Source organism: Lepisosteus oculatus, chromosome 1, assembly GCF_040954835.1.
Source record: "Lepisosteus oculatus isolate fLepOcu1 chromosome 1, fLepOcu1.hap2, whole genome shotgun sequence".
NCBI classification, from domain to species: Eukaryota; Metazoa; Chordata; class Actinopteri; order Semionotiformes; family Lepisosteidae; genus Lepisosteus; species Lepisosteus oculatus.
This window is the reverse complement of record NC_090696.1, coordinates 17044590-17059656: the sequence shown is the minus strand read 5'-3', so window position 1 is coordinate 17059656 and position 15067 is coordinate 17044590.

Below are 15067 nucleotides of genomic sequence, written 5' to 3'. Positions count from 1 at the left end.
CAGGGCAACTTGCAAAACTGACAATACTACTCAAGTAAATATGAAAAAAACATTCAAATACAGTAGAAAAAAAATGAAAGACAAAACCGATAAAAGCAGTCAGGCAGGTGGGCGTGCAGATTTGCACTGCAGTCCATTGAGCGATGAGCATCATGCAGGTAAGGAATCGCAGACTGCAGTACAGAAGGAATCCCACTGAGCTGAGTGCATTAGCAGCTGGGGGGAAAGTTAAGATCATCTGTGAACTCGCCGGCCTCTCACATCGGTCACAAACAAGGCGAACCGTCGGAGCACCGCAGAGCCTGTGTGTTACACCGCGGAAAACCAGGGACTGAGACACATTTCACAGACGTCTGCTCTTGACTGCGCAGAACTCATAACTGACACAGAATGGCCAAACCCTCCACGGCACCCACGTGTCGTAAAGCCCTAACCCCCAAAACCCAAAGCGAAGCGTCGTGAACCCCAAACGGACACTGTGTGCGACCTACAATAGCACTGTGCACGGTTCACCTATAGTAAACCTCAGCCATTGGAAAGGGTTTCATGATCATACTGTATCTCTCTGAGCGAGGCTGCTGTTTACCTTACACACCCTGGAAGATTAGCTTTAACAAACAACGAAAGCACAGAACGGATAACTTCCTCTGCCACGGTACAGCAGAGGACACGAAATAACACACCCAGTCCCAGGAATCAGGCTCGGCACAGCTCGGCACCACAAGACACTCTCATCATTTGTATTCCGGATATATTCCCTAAGACGGGACACATACAGATGGTTGAGGACCGCTCGCCCATACGTGAACTCTGCCTTTTCAATTTTAGACATCATTGAAGATGCGCTTTGATCGCCAACCTTTTTCTTTTTGGTGAACGGAGTTCCATTATGCCTGCTAGTGTAGCTCCACGCTCAGGCTGGCCCTGCGATAATGTTTTTTATATGCCACTCCACGGTCCACATTAAGGGGCCGCAGAGTGGTTCAAGGAAGAGAGAGCGATGAGACCGAATTCACAAGCGAGGGAGCCATGCCAGGGGAGTTTTTCCCTGCGTCGAGTGAAACAGGGAAATTAAGTCATGCATCGATTTTGTAGCGTGTTGAAAGGCAAAGCAGGAGAAAAGAGGCTGTGGGACTGGGGCAGGTGCCCGAGAGAAGTCACACGAGGAAGCAGCCATGGCAGTGGGACCCAAGAGGTCGCGGGGTCTGACCTCTCTCGCGGACGTGAGGAAAGCACCTCAAAGTTTTTGTTTCTCAAAGCTCACAACAGTGAGTGATGGGATTTTGCAACTTGACTGAGGTTTGTTATCCTGCCTTTGCTTTCGATATGTGGTTTCAACACATACAACACACTTTTTATGTTAAATTTTAATCCCAAGCTTTAAAAGCATCTATAACACTGTACACTATTCAGTACCATTAAAGATATTTTTTTTCCATTTAGCAACCAAACTTCCAAAGGAGCATGATGGCCCAAAGGGCCTATCAGGTAAAACCACAGAAAAGATATAAGAATACCATGACCATTTGACAGTGGTATATTTTCATAAGGGTTACGTCCCATTTCTCAAGTCATCCCAGCTCTGCAAAGAGGTACTGGCTGGTTTTACTGGGGGGAGCTGTCCTGCCAGCATCCACATTTCCATCCAGGGGAGTCTGGTTCTCTTTGCTTGCCAAGTGCTACAGAAGCTGGACTGTGATCCTGAGGTATTCTTACAATTTTGGAAGCTGGAGGCTGGGGTATAGGGTACACTGGTCAGTAGGATCCTGTTACCAGCCTGATCTTGTCAGATCTCAGAGGCTAAGCAAGACTGGGCCAAGTCAGAACTGGGATGGGAGACCTCTCAGGAAAACCATTACAGCCACAACTTGGTTGTCGGTGGGCTAGAAGGTGGTCCAGTTCCCTTCTCCAAATCCATGGTGTCCAGGGACGCTGCTGAGAGAGGTCCTGTGGATGAGAAGTTACGCTGAAATCCAGACTCCTTATCAAAGCTCCAGTGGCACTTTGTGTCACGAGCCAGAGCAGGGGTGTTAACCCCAGCCGTCTTGGCAAAGTTCCACCTTGGGCTTGCACCCTGCTACGCGGAAGTTCTCCATTAACTCAACGTGTCATGTCTAGCTTGTCAACCTGAAGCCCTGTGTAGAGGGTCTGCTGGCACATCATGGCTGCCACTAGCTGTGCCACAGCATGTTTACAAATTGGCTATGTCTGGAAACAGATTACTGCCTCAAGGCAAAGCAGATGGATCCATACTAAAGCCCATGAGCCGCAGGCGCTCGTGTAAGACACACTGGATACATCACACGTGTTACCTTATTCTGCGAAAAAACCTATTAGGCAGAAAAGTGTAAAGTTGTATCAAGCAAAGATTTTCTGCTTCATCAGTGCCGTTTGTAAAAGAGCCCATAGAAGAAAACCTGAATGTGGGAACCCTTAAATATGGGACTTATTTCTTTCACTAGAACAGGAAAGACTTTTCAGCCTGGGATGAATTTGAATCCGAGAATCCGGAACTCCAGAGTTACAAAGGGAGAACAGTCTCATCCCAACGAACACCTCGGAATAGCTTGTTTTTTTTAAGAAAATGACCAATTGAAATTGTCAACAGGTGTAACATACAGAGTAAAAGCGCAGAAGAAGAGAGCTTCCAATCTCCACAATGCACACACTCCCCCCCCCAACCCCTTATCTCTCCCCTGGTACTCCTAAAGAATGTGCTTGCAGCTCCTCGGGAACAGGCAATGATGAATGTGCACACAGTTTAACTCTGCCTGTCAGGACTGGGGAAGCAGGCAGAAGGGCTGTATAGCTACTCATGTACAGTATAGCCCCTACCCACTCTCTGAATACGCTTGATGTAGCACTTACTGGAGTGACTGAAATTAGAAGGCTGCTGGTTGAGCAGGTTGGACAGATGGACTATTAGTTTTAATGAGGTCCTGCTGGGTGCTGGCAACTGGAAGGAGAGAGAAGACAGAACTGCATGCCAGATCAGTGGAGACAAGATATGGGTAACTGGGCAGCTCCGCATTGCACCCTGGGATAGACAGAAGGGTCAGACAGACATTTAAAACCTGATATCCTACACAAAGCGTCAGGATATTTCCTCCATCTGTGACATCAGGTTGCATTTTCAGTACAGTCAATGTCATGGCAGCTTCCAGACCTTCAACAGGAAAGCGGATAATGAGACTTTGATACTTGCGTGTGAAAGATAAATCTCCACTCTCGGTGGACATGGCAAATGTGCAAGCACTGCTTGTCCAAGGAAAGCTGGCAGGGCACTTGAAAAATTCCCTTTTAAGCTCTCCCAAGCAGACACATCCTTTGCAAAAACAAATAACAACTGGTGTGTATAATTGAGCAGAACACAAACACATTTGTAATGCAGATAAACTGGATGTGCTGTCAGTGATAGTAAAGATCTATGGATCACGGTAACCCCATTCTAACACAAGCAATTACCACTGACCACACGCCTGATGGATGGAATCATGTGGAAGAGTGATCTCAAGATGGGGTCACTCATGATCCAGTTCCTACCGCGTAGTGACCCTGTAACCTGCAGCACACTCGGAGGAATCCCAGCATTTAAGCAAATAAAAAAAAAGAAGTAAAATCACTCTTATGTGACTGGGTGTTAGTTCCAGGAATTCCTAGACACCAGTCAGACATACCCTTATAAAACCTGACAGAGGCATAATTTTGGTAAAGATTCAGTGCAGAGGAGGAAAGCTGTGAAATCACAGTGGAGTACAGAGAAGTATGGAAAATCGTGATACAAAATGTGGGATTGCATTACAAAGGCATGGTTAAACCATGCAAGAACTGTGCAAAAACTGTGCAAAATGGTAAGCTTTGACACTTCGATTAGAGAGGCTACACCACTCGTGCCCAGTATTTGCACATCGGGATTCCCTGCCGCCTGGCTGCACATAGTGAAATCCAATCACATGCACAGTGTCACATCCTCGCATGGGAGCTTAAACGTTTCAGACGCCTGGAGGTGATTTATAGTCCTCTGGTGTGGGAATCTTTTCACAGCAATCTTTAATGATGATCCTTTACTGATGGGTACTGATGAGGAAGCCAAAACGATAAAAAAACACCTCACAGGCAGCAGGCAGGGTGCCGTTTTCAGTCCTTGCATTATTCTGTGTCTGCCTGATGAAATCTGCTCTCGCCCCTGCATCACTCTATGTGACAGAGCTTTTATCTAATGCGGCGAGCAGGTGGAAAGAGAAAACAGGACAAACTGTGTGCCTGGAAGGGTCCTTCACTGTTATTATTACTACTTTAAGGTTTGTCCGCTTTAATGTTTTCTGCTATCCCAGCTCTCAATGTAACAGCCGAAGCTGTAACCTGTACATCATTCCCACAATTCGTGCAGGAGTGTTTTCCAGCTGACAACGGCACCCTATCCATGCTGCCAAGCTGCTGTACGGATTGTTGACAAAAGGCAGTCGAACTACTGCAAGCTGCTGATTGTGCACTAGACACGTCCAACGTACACTGGACATTAGCCTGGCCACAAGAAACAATGAGCTGCTGCACCATGAATTTTAATGAGTTGGAGCATTTTGGCCCGACATTCTTTAATTAGCGATACAAAGGAACATGATATTTCACTCTGTAATATCTAAAAAAGACCATCTGCTTCTCCCTGCTTATTAATATTTAAGCGAATATTTTTCTTATGTAAAATTCAAATTTATCTTTTATAGTTTTTATTATGTGCCTCTTGGCTTATTATAGCTTGTACTGCTGTATTGCTCAGTGGCACACACTGTTTAGGCTCTGGGTTTGAATGTGCAATTCAGAAACCCTTCTCAGCAGCCAAGCTGTACAGCTCAAATGGGTATCAGATGAGCATAGATCCCCTAAAGTGGGCTCTTGACCTCTAACCTAAAGGACCTCTAACCTATTCACTTGAACAGCCTCATTTCAGAGTCCTGTTCCACTCTCCCCCTCTGAAGTCCATAGCAACCTCAGCAAGTAAATGATCAGGGGTGTCATTTCACAAATATTTTGAGAATCGGGAGTGGCAAGGATTAGTGGATCCCCTAAAAATCACTTCCCTGGTACTCAGACCTCCCTCCCTCAAAATCCTCCTACCTCTAAGTAACTTGTATCTAACATGGGGCAGTGCGGTGCCTCTGTGGCAAAGGATCTGCGCCTGTGGCTAGAAGGTTGCAGGATCGTATCCCGCGGCCGGCAGAGGAATCCTACCTGGTTGGGCCCCAGAACAAGGCCCTTAACCCCAACTGCTCCAGGGCCGCAGTATAAATGGCTGACTCTGCGCTCTGACCCCAAGCTTCTCTCTCCTATGTGTGTCTTATGGAGAGCAAGTTGGGGTATGTGAAAAGACAAATTCCTAATACAAGACATTGTAGATGGTGATCTTATCAATAGTGATCTTATCTTCCACCTCACATTGGGCCTTAAGGAGGGTTTAAATAACACCTGTGGGACTGGACTGGAGTCACAGAACAGTGATGTGGGATTTGGACACCCATCTCAGAGACAACTCTGAACACCCACGCTGTGTCACCTGAACAGGTCAGCCCACTGATGTAAGAGATCTGATTGTTTGTGAGAGCCCCAGGTGAGTGATGCTTCTAAACTCTGCGAACAGTCCTCTTACAAACTCTAAGACAGACACACACACACACAAACTTGGCAGGACAGTTTGCCTATGCTGAAACACCAGTTCGGTTGGCAGAGGTCAGCTTTCCACACAAGTGTGTGATCAATATCAGTCGCTGTCAGGGGGATTTCAGCTGAAGACCCCCCAACTCCTTGACCTTCCTCTTAACAGCCGTGTGAGACGTTGCTCCAGTCAGGTGGTTTAATTCAACCCCAGCAGCTGAGTCCCAGAACTGCCCTAGATGAAGAAATGAGCAAAGAAATGAGCCCCTGCCAATCCTGATTGTCCTTCAAGAGGAAGTTGTTACCAGCACATACTCATTCAAGGGGAAGCGCAAACCCTTCATTATTCCTGATCCACTTTCATAAACCCCAGAGCGACACAACAGCTATTTTACACTGAGACTTCAAAGGCAAGTCTTTGCATTAGTAATCTGCATTTCTATTCAAGGCGGTAGACACAACTTTGCACAACCTTCTCAAAGAATGAAAAAGTCCCCACGATAAAATGGTAGTCTTCTTTGATTCTTTTTGTTTTTTTATTGCATCTGCTGTCGAAAACGGTAATGGTACAGTATGTAGTCAGTAAAACCGACATTTCCTATGCAACATCTACTCTGCTCTTGGTGCAATACTCTACATGATAAAAGTAGTGATAAAAGAAGTGTTAAAACTAAAACACAAAAATAATTATGGGAGCAGCAGAGTGCGACTCCCTTGTTTTGAACAGAGCCAAATATGTTCCAAGCACCTCACTTTTCCCGTGCAGAAAAGGCTTGTCCATGTTTTTCTTGAGATCAAACACAAGTAAGAACAGGGTGTACTTTAGTTCATCCATCCGTTTGCTAACTGCCTGGCTAGCAAGGGGAGCAGGGCAGGGTACGCTCAGGGCAGGATGCCAGTGCACCGCAGGGCAGATGCACAGACGTGCCCACACTCACAGCAGGACCAATTGTTCCAAGAGTCATTAACCTACCAGTTTGTTTCTGGACGGCGGGAGGAAGAAACTGGAGCACCCAGAGGAAACCTACGTGAACATGGGGAGAACATACAAGCTCCACATAGACAGCGCCCCACGAATTGAACCCAGGGCCCCAGCGCTGCAAGCCAGCAAGGCTGACTACTGGGCCTGTGTGTCACTCGATCTGTAGAAATAAATATCATCAATTAATAACTGCACAGAAATTAAATAATAATAAAAACACATGTTGATTGAATGCTTTACATTGCAAAGGATCCCAAAGCACCTTAGATGTGAGTGGGGGCCAAGTTCAAGAACAAGACCAGCCTGTGAGATGCAAAGCAGCGAGGTGTTGAAGGCTAAGTCCCATCTGTAGAAAACAAAATCCTCTTGACTCTGGAAACATTTCATATCTGACAGTATGCATGACGAACTGTGCCACATTACAAAAAAACGGCTTCTTGCCATTTATTTAATAAGGCATGTTCCTGTTGAACAGAAAAGGAAAATCAGCCAGGGAATGATAGAAGAAAAAGAAAAGTAGATACCATTTTCTGCGACTGAACAGCAGAAAATAATGAAAGCTGAAGAGTGGTGAATCGAGAAGTTACTAAATTATTAAAGAAATAATTCATGAGAAATTTGCGCTTCCCTAATTCAGGACAAGCTCTTTACAAAAGGACTCGGAGTGTTAATCCCCCACACAAATATCACCATAGTTAGCCCTGCATTTGTGTTAACCGAGTATGTACAGATACACAGACTTCCAAACTATACAATATATACTGTATGCACACATAATTCTCCATATACATGCTTTACACACGTACAGTATATGCATGGCGGGACAGTGGTTCAGAGCTGCCTCTCAGCACGTGGACTCTGGCTTCAATTCCTGGGGTGCTGTCTGTGTGGAGTTTGTATGTTCTCCTCATGTTCACATGGGTCTCCTCCCACAGCTCAAAAACATGCTGGTACTGTAGGTTAATTAGCTTCTGGAAACACTGGCCCCAATGTCAGCGCGTGTGTCTGTGTGTGCCCTGCGATAGACGGGTCGTCCCATCCCAGGTGTACCTCGCATTGTGCCCATTGCTTGCTGGGATATGTTCCATCTCCCTTACACTGAAGGTGTGTATACATGTATATTTATGTACTTACTATTTATATTTAAATGTATTATATGAGCTCACAAGATGCAAATCATAGATTAAAAAACCTCCCCGTCTTCAGAAATATTTGCTTCGCTGAGAAAAAGGAAGCCCAGACAAGCAGAATCCACTGCCTCAGGATATTTGCTTTGCCTCCTGGGGAATTTAAAAGGGAGTTTATTCACTTCTTTTTACTAATTTATTTGGCCGACGATTTTATCCACAGAGACCTACATTTGCGCACATCTATAGAGTGGGATGTTTTACTGGAGCAATTCAGGTGATACATCTTCTTCGTGGGTACAACGGTGCCATCTCACCTGGGATTCCACCCCAGACGTTTAGAGTTCCGAAAAGTTTCAGCTCCTCGCCTGCGTGTTTGATATTAATAAGGGGGCCTGATTCCGAGTGCCACAGAACATCTGTCACAGAGCAGGAGCCATATGTCTTGCTGGGCTCCTAATTTCAAAATGTAATCAAAATAAATAAAAATCTCCACCCGCCCCTAAGTCCTGGCAAACCGCTCTCTACTCCTCTGGCTATTTAGCCCCTTCTTGAAAGAAAGTGGTTGATTAGAAAATGTTACTCCGTATCCACTTCCAGCAACATCCATTCTTTGACACAAACAAGTCTTTTTTATCTCCCACGCTTGGAATTAAGACCTAGGGATCGAGGATCGAGAACCTTGAGGGTTAAAATCGATGGGTCATCTCGTCCCTGTAGAAGCGTGTACGCAGGCCCAGCCCGGCATACATTAGGATACAATTAGATACAAGCGTGCAAGTGGAAAGACAAACACATCATTTTGTTAACTGGTAATGATGTGTGAAAGGCTGTTCAAATAAAAAGACACAGAAATATCACTAGATTCTCTCTAGCTTCCTTTACAGACCGTCCTGTGGTGTTGTGATTCTTAATGTTCTTTTTCCCTTTTTGGGAAACACTCTGCAGTTGTTTTTGTGACAATCAGAGATGCCACAGACTACCTGCATTTCTCCTAGGTTTTTCTACTCAAATGCATTCAGATCCACTGTACTGTTCGCCAAAAGTTTTCAGCATTCAGAGTGACTGGGATTTAACTCATTACTGGTGTGGAACATATGTCAGGAACTTCAGGGTTTAAATAAAACAAGATCCATTATCGTTCTCTGAGCGACATCAATTCCATGACATACTGTAGGTGGCAGAACTCACTCCAGCCCCACTGCAGCCAGTGACCTAAGAGACTTCAGCCTGCAGCTCATCCCTCGCTGAGAGGGTCTGTAGCTGCATTACAAGGAGGATCCTCAATGCTGCTGCAGCATTGCTGAGATTTTAGATGGGTCTGTCAGTGGCTGAGGCTGCTTGCTGTTGCTGAGACTGCAAAGGCTGCCATAGATCTTTCAGAATCCAGGCTGAGACAGGCCAATCTATCCCAGCTCCCACCACCGCCTGAAACTCCGTGCCCAGAATCGAGAGTCAACATTAGAGGAGAAAACAGCTGCTCCTCAAAACCTAGCCAATTCTGTGCTTTTATACTCTGTGCTGCTGCATTTCCTGAATATCTTCCTGACTAGGAGGATTTGATCACATGTTCTGATAAGAAGCAGGCAGATCCAAAGTCACACGTTGACTGCTCGGACAATGCATCCCCGGCAGGGCTCAGTCAGCGTTAGGTTACAATAATAAAGGAAACTGCTGTCTGGTGTTATCTTTATTTAACACAGCACCATAGTGAAACAGCACAAAAATGTGGGGAACAGCTTGTTTTGTTTACACATTCAGGTGTTTTGACATTAGGCTGCTATTCCAGCACCCTGTTTTTGCTGCTGAGCTATGAAGTGTGCTTGAAATCTCTAGACGGAATGCTCTATATAAATTTGAGAACAATCATTACTGCCACTCCCATTACTATTTTTTATGCAAGCAACGGTACTTCTCTTTCCAGTCACTCCTCAAATCCTTAGAACCCCATAACGAGATTGCACCCTCTCACTGGAACTGGAGAAGGACTTGAAATTTAATATGCAGTTTTTAAAAAGAAATCCTTCTGGGTGACATGGAACCCACCTGTGCAATTAAAAACCTCCCAAGAGTTTGGTGTTCTGCATGAGGGAGGTCTCGGCAGGGCGCAGATATATGCTTCCTGCTTCCCCCTAATCAAAGCCAGCCTGTCTGTTCCAGCTCTCGTTAGTGTTACTCTGCTCTTCACAGAATTGGAGGCAGCCAAGAGAGCTCATGAAACCTTATTTTGTCAAAAGTGGCTCGAGTGCAGCTCATCCCAGCATCTGAGGACGGGGCTGCGAGAATGAGCTAATGTTTAAGAGGCCCTTATTTAAGAGGACACACAATTTATGTGCTGTGCGTGGGTGTGTCTGTTATCGTTAGGTTAAAAAAAAGCAGACTGCATCTACATGACAAATGTGCTTACTTCATAATCAGCTCCGTCATTGGTGTACTCAGTAACTGCTGTGCAAAATGATTGACTTGACCAAGTAGCAAGGCAATCCTGACCTTGAAGTTTGGCTCTTCAGAGGTTAGATAAATTTTAATGTAAACCCTGATAATGAAGAAGGTTTTGGGGTCGCTTGACAAAGCTAAGCAATAACAGCGCTATTGTCCTGCTACAGCTAGTATCCAACTGTATCAAAACTGGCAACACAGTAGCGCAGTGGTGAGCATTGCTACCTTACAGTGCTGGGGCTCAATTCCAGACCTGGGGTGCTGTCTGTGGGGAGTTTATATGTGCATGGGTGCACCTCCGGGTGCTCTGGTTTCTTCCCATATACTGGTAGGTTAACTGGATTCTGGGAGAATTGACCCTGATGTGAGTTTGTCTGTGCCCTGTGACGGACTGGTGTCCTGTCCAGGGTGTACCCCGCCTTGTGCCTGTTGCTAGCCAGGATGGGCTCCACCTGTGTTGCATAGGTAAGAATGGGGACCCACCAGCTCTGGGTCTTTGGACTGTGTGAGGAAACCGGAGCACCCACAGCCAAATTGGTGGTTCCACAGCCAGCACAGGTGGCCCACCTGACACTGACTTTATTTAGTTTTTTTTCTTGTTCTGAGCACATGCACGCTGTCGAGTGAAACTTGTCAAAAGCCATTCAACTGCTTGCTCAACCTCCCCCTGCTGGAAGGTGGAAAGTCCCGATTTACTTTAGGTGGTACCAATGGAATAAATGAGCAAGAGCGGTTCCCGATTCGCCAGAGAAGCGGCTTGATCATATTCTTGGATCGATAATCATCTTCCATTCAGCCGAGCACACTGGACCACATGGCCTAAGTCAATTCCTAACCTTTCTGCAGCTCCTATTATGCCGTCTTCACCCCTTCCCATGACTCAGTCTACAGCTTGCATGCCTCTTTTGACAGCCAGGCCATTAAGCAAACGTCTTGTCTCTCACAGGCCGAGCAAAGCACGCAGCCCTGACCTTTATGCCTGGCTCAGACATTGCTGTTTCCTCTCCAGCCGCTTTATGGCTTGAGCCACGAGGCCCTCTAGTCAAAAACAGGCCAGATTTCTCCTCTGCTCTCTTACATGTGCTTTTGTGCCCTTGTGTGTCTCAGCACTGGTCTTTCCGTGCTTCAGGCCGGCCTGGAGGTGCGCGATCAGTCGAAAAGAGCTATTCACCCCTCGCATCCATCAGCGACAGTGTGTGGACGTCCAGGAGCATCTTCACCAGATGTCGATACTGCCTACAACACCATGACAGTTTCATCTTATACATCAAGAGCCCTGTAACACATAGGCAGCTTACTTTACAACAAAATCAAACACACGGGTTGTGAACAGAGGTTAAATCTGGTCAGGCAGCCTTGCCGGGAGCTCCCTGGTCCTCGGTCCTTGCACATGAAGGTCACTGGCTGTACAAGAGTGATTATGACGCAGGGACGGTTGAACCTTAAAACATTTCTGCCACATGAACATCTATTTTTACGTCACTGCCAGCAAGGTAGCTAAAGGCCGTGTTAAAAAAAAGGGAAAAAGGCAAATATGACCCATTCTGAACCTGGAAGGCTAAACTAGAAGTAGAGATCAGGCTGCTGCCTACTGAGACATGATAACAAACATCTCTCTTAACAAACTGGGCAAATATTATTACAACAGGGTTAATAAGGGGAACCCATTACACTTGTTTTTTTACTTGTTAAACACTTCTGTGATATTTGTTTCCAACCATTTTTTATTCTACAATATTCCTCCAAAACCTACAGATTCTTGTGCTCAGTACTAATAGTACTGCGTAGATGCCAAAGTGCAGGGCACCTGGACCACAGATTTCACGTTAAATAGGAGATTGATACCAATATCAGAAAAAGCTGAAAAACATATAAATCAATTGCTTTTCAGAGCAATCAAATAAATGTTAGAAAACAAATATGTGTAAACGGAGTATAATTACAATATACTGTAGGTCCCAAAAGCAATATTTCTGCCTATTGCCTCTCAGTGTAAATACTATATACTGTATAATATACACAGTTACAAGTACTGGTGCCCTTGATGCCAACAATGTTATTCATTAACTTATGAAGGATAAATAAAGGTTAATATTTCTTGTTCAACAAATTACTAAACAAACTTTGTTCTGGTAAAGTAGTACTTAAGATATAGGCATTATTATCAATTTACGCGTCATGCTTTCATCCAAACCAGCTTACATTTCTAACCCATTTACACAGCTGGAGATATGACAGGAAGACACGAGGCATCTGAGTGAAGGCAGCGAAGAACCCACAGTCCTGCAGTTACAAATCCAGCACTCTGACATCTTCTCCATGTTGCCACCTCTGGTAGAAACGCCGCTGTATACGGCTGAGCTGGTCAGAGAACACTGCTGCCATCCTCACTACAGCCCACCAAGCGCCTTCACTTCCTGACACAGTTAAGGAAGTGGGGGATGAGCAAGACAACACTCACCAATTTTTACCGTAATACCATTGAGAGTGTTCTGACCAGTGGTATTACGGTGTGGAATGGTGGAGCCACAGTACAGGACAGAGAGGGGTGTGAGGGCCGCGCAGAAAATCCCTGGGACCGAGCTACCCTCCATCGACCGGATATATCTCGACCGCTGCCACAGCCGGGCTCGAGCTATGCTTCGGGACCCAATGCACCCTGGCCACGGTCTGTTTTCACCCCTGGGCTCGGGTAGGAGGTATCAGTATCAGAACACTGACCAATAGAATCAAAAACGGTTTCTTCCCCCAAGCAGTCCACATCTTAAACAGCTCAAATCAGTACCTGCACGTTAAGGTACTGCACTGTTTGCACTATGTCCTGTCTTGGCTGTATTATAACATCTATTGTCTTAAAGTATTGACCATGTCTGTTTGTCATTTGTGCCTATTTTTTTCTCTAATGTTACTGGATACAGCTGAACGAGTAAGCATTCCAATACACTTGTTGTATATGGCAAATACAGACATCTTGAATCTTGAATCTACAGAAGTCTACACACTTGCAAACGGTCCCATAAGAAGAGGAACAGCCATTGCCTGGAGGTAGGGGTCCGCAGGACTGATTTTGGTTTAGACCGTGGAACTGTACAAAAGGTCAAAAGGCACAGTGAGAGGAGAAACGACCCCTTCAGAAGACTTGCACGGGCCGATTACATGAGCTGTAAAATCCACTCTGATTGCAGGACCCGAATACCTTTTAGGAGAAATTGCAGTATTAAGGTGTTTGATTGCTGGTAAGCGGGGAGATTGTGAAATAGTAGCTGGGTCGCTAATGCCTTTAATGGCATGTGCTGTTAAAGATGTGTGTAACCCATACCTCAGGCCACAGGTTGGGTGACTTTTGGGCTGGGAAAGTGAGATTTGATTTTAAAAGGACAGAAGTAAGAAAACAAGAGTTATTTTTTTTCTCCCGCTGTTTGATGGCAATGCAGTCTGGACTACAAATTCATGAGTCATTTTGCTCAAAATTCATTTAATCTGTACAATGAATATTAACTTCTTGCTGTGCATTTACTGGGTTTATTGGAAATATCATTTCTTTTGCACTGCAAAGTTTGCTTTTACAGCCGAGAACAAAGGTTGTCTTCTTTGAGAAGATTGGGCGCTCACAGAAAACGCTCCCATTCATACTGGTATGATTACCAATGTGAATATGAATATATTCTGCTACAGATGAAAACTGCACCCAGAACCTGTGCTTTATCACATACTGTACACACAGGGCTATTGTGTAAAGTGCTTGAGACTGCAACTTTGCAACTTTGAAGCAATGTAGGAATGTCAAAATAAGTGAAAATATTTATTTCAACAGCTTTCTAAACATAGTCACAATAGGTTTTATATATATATATCAGAGCTCGGTGCAGTAAGCAAGCAGATGGACTGAAATTTTGAATTTAAAATAAAAACTTTCCTCATACTGTGTCCCACTTTAAAACTGAGATATTTTAAACACATCAAAGAATTTAAAAGCTCTTCTACATCCTTCTACATCTGGGACAGTCATGTCTGCATATCCACGGTTATTGTTTGCTTTAAATATAAAGCAGGGATTTCTAAATAGAAGCTGGTCTGAGTACAGCAAATTAGATGCTGAAGCACAGCTGGACCACAAACCTGGACTGGTAGGTGGGGAGATCACAGAGCAAATCAGGGGTCCCCAGTCCTTGGCCCCTACATCACCAGACTTTCTAAGTCTCTTTAAATTATGACAAGTCATGGAGAATGGTGACACTTAACAAACTCTATTTCCCATGATTCTGCTCTTGAGCTGTTGGGGTGAAGGGTGCTGGAAAACACACGGGATAGCTTCTCCCCTAACTGTCAATACAGCTGTCTGCGCCAATGTGAAGAACTTAAAGGTCTCTTACCGAGTTTTCTGTTCTTTAAGTTAACTGTGCTAAGATCACTGTGCTGGGAAAGAGAGCATCCGCTGAGTCTGAGGAGACCTGAGCAGGGATAAACAATGAAGATAGAACAGATTCATAAACAGCATTAGAGGAGATAATGCCCGAGGCTGTAAATGAACTGGAAATTAGCTGCAATTAATACAAGTCATTAGCAGATTGTGACTCGTGTATCTTTTGACTGAGCACACAGTGATCAAGATTGCAAAGAGCAACCTTACCGTCATTCGTTCCACTTAGGCAGGGCTCCACAGCAACACGGCAAGTTTCTTTCCATTTCATACATTCAGCATGGGCACCTTTGCGTCAGATCAACCGGTCGTCTGCAGAGGACAGCTGCAGTACCTCTATAAGGGCTGATAATCAGCATTTATTATTAGAAAAAGCATGCCTATGTGATTATGGGAAATTCCAGTGAATGGAATCATGTCAGCAGCCATATCACCCTACAGCTCACAGCT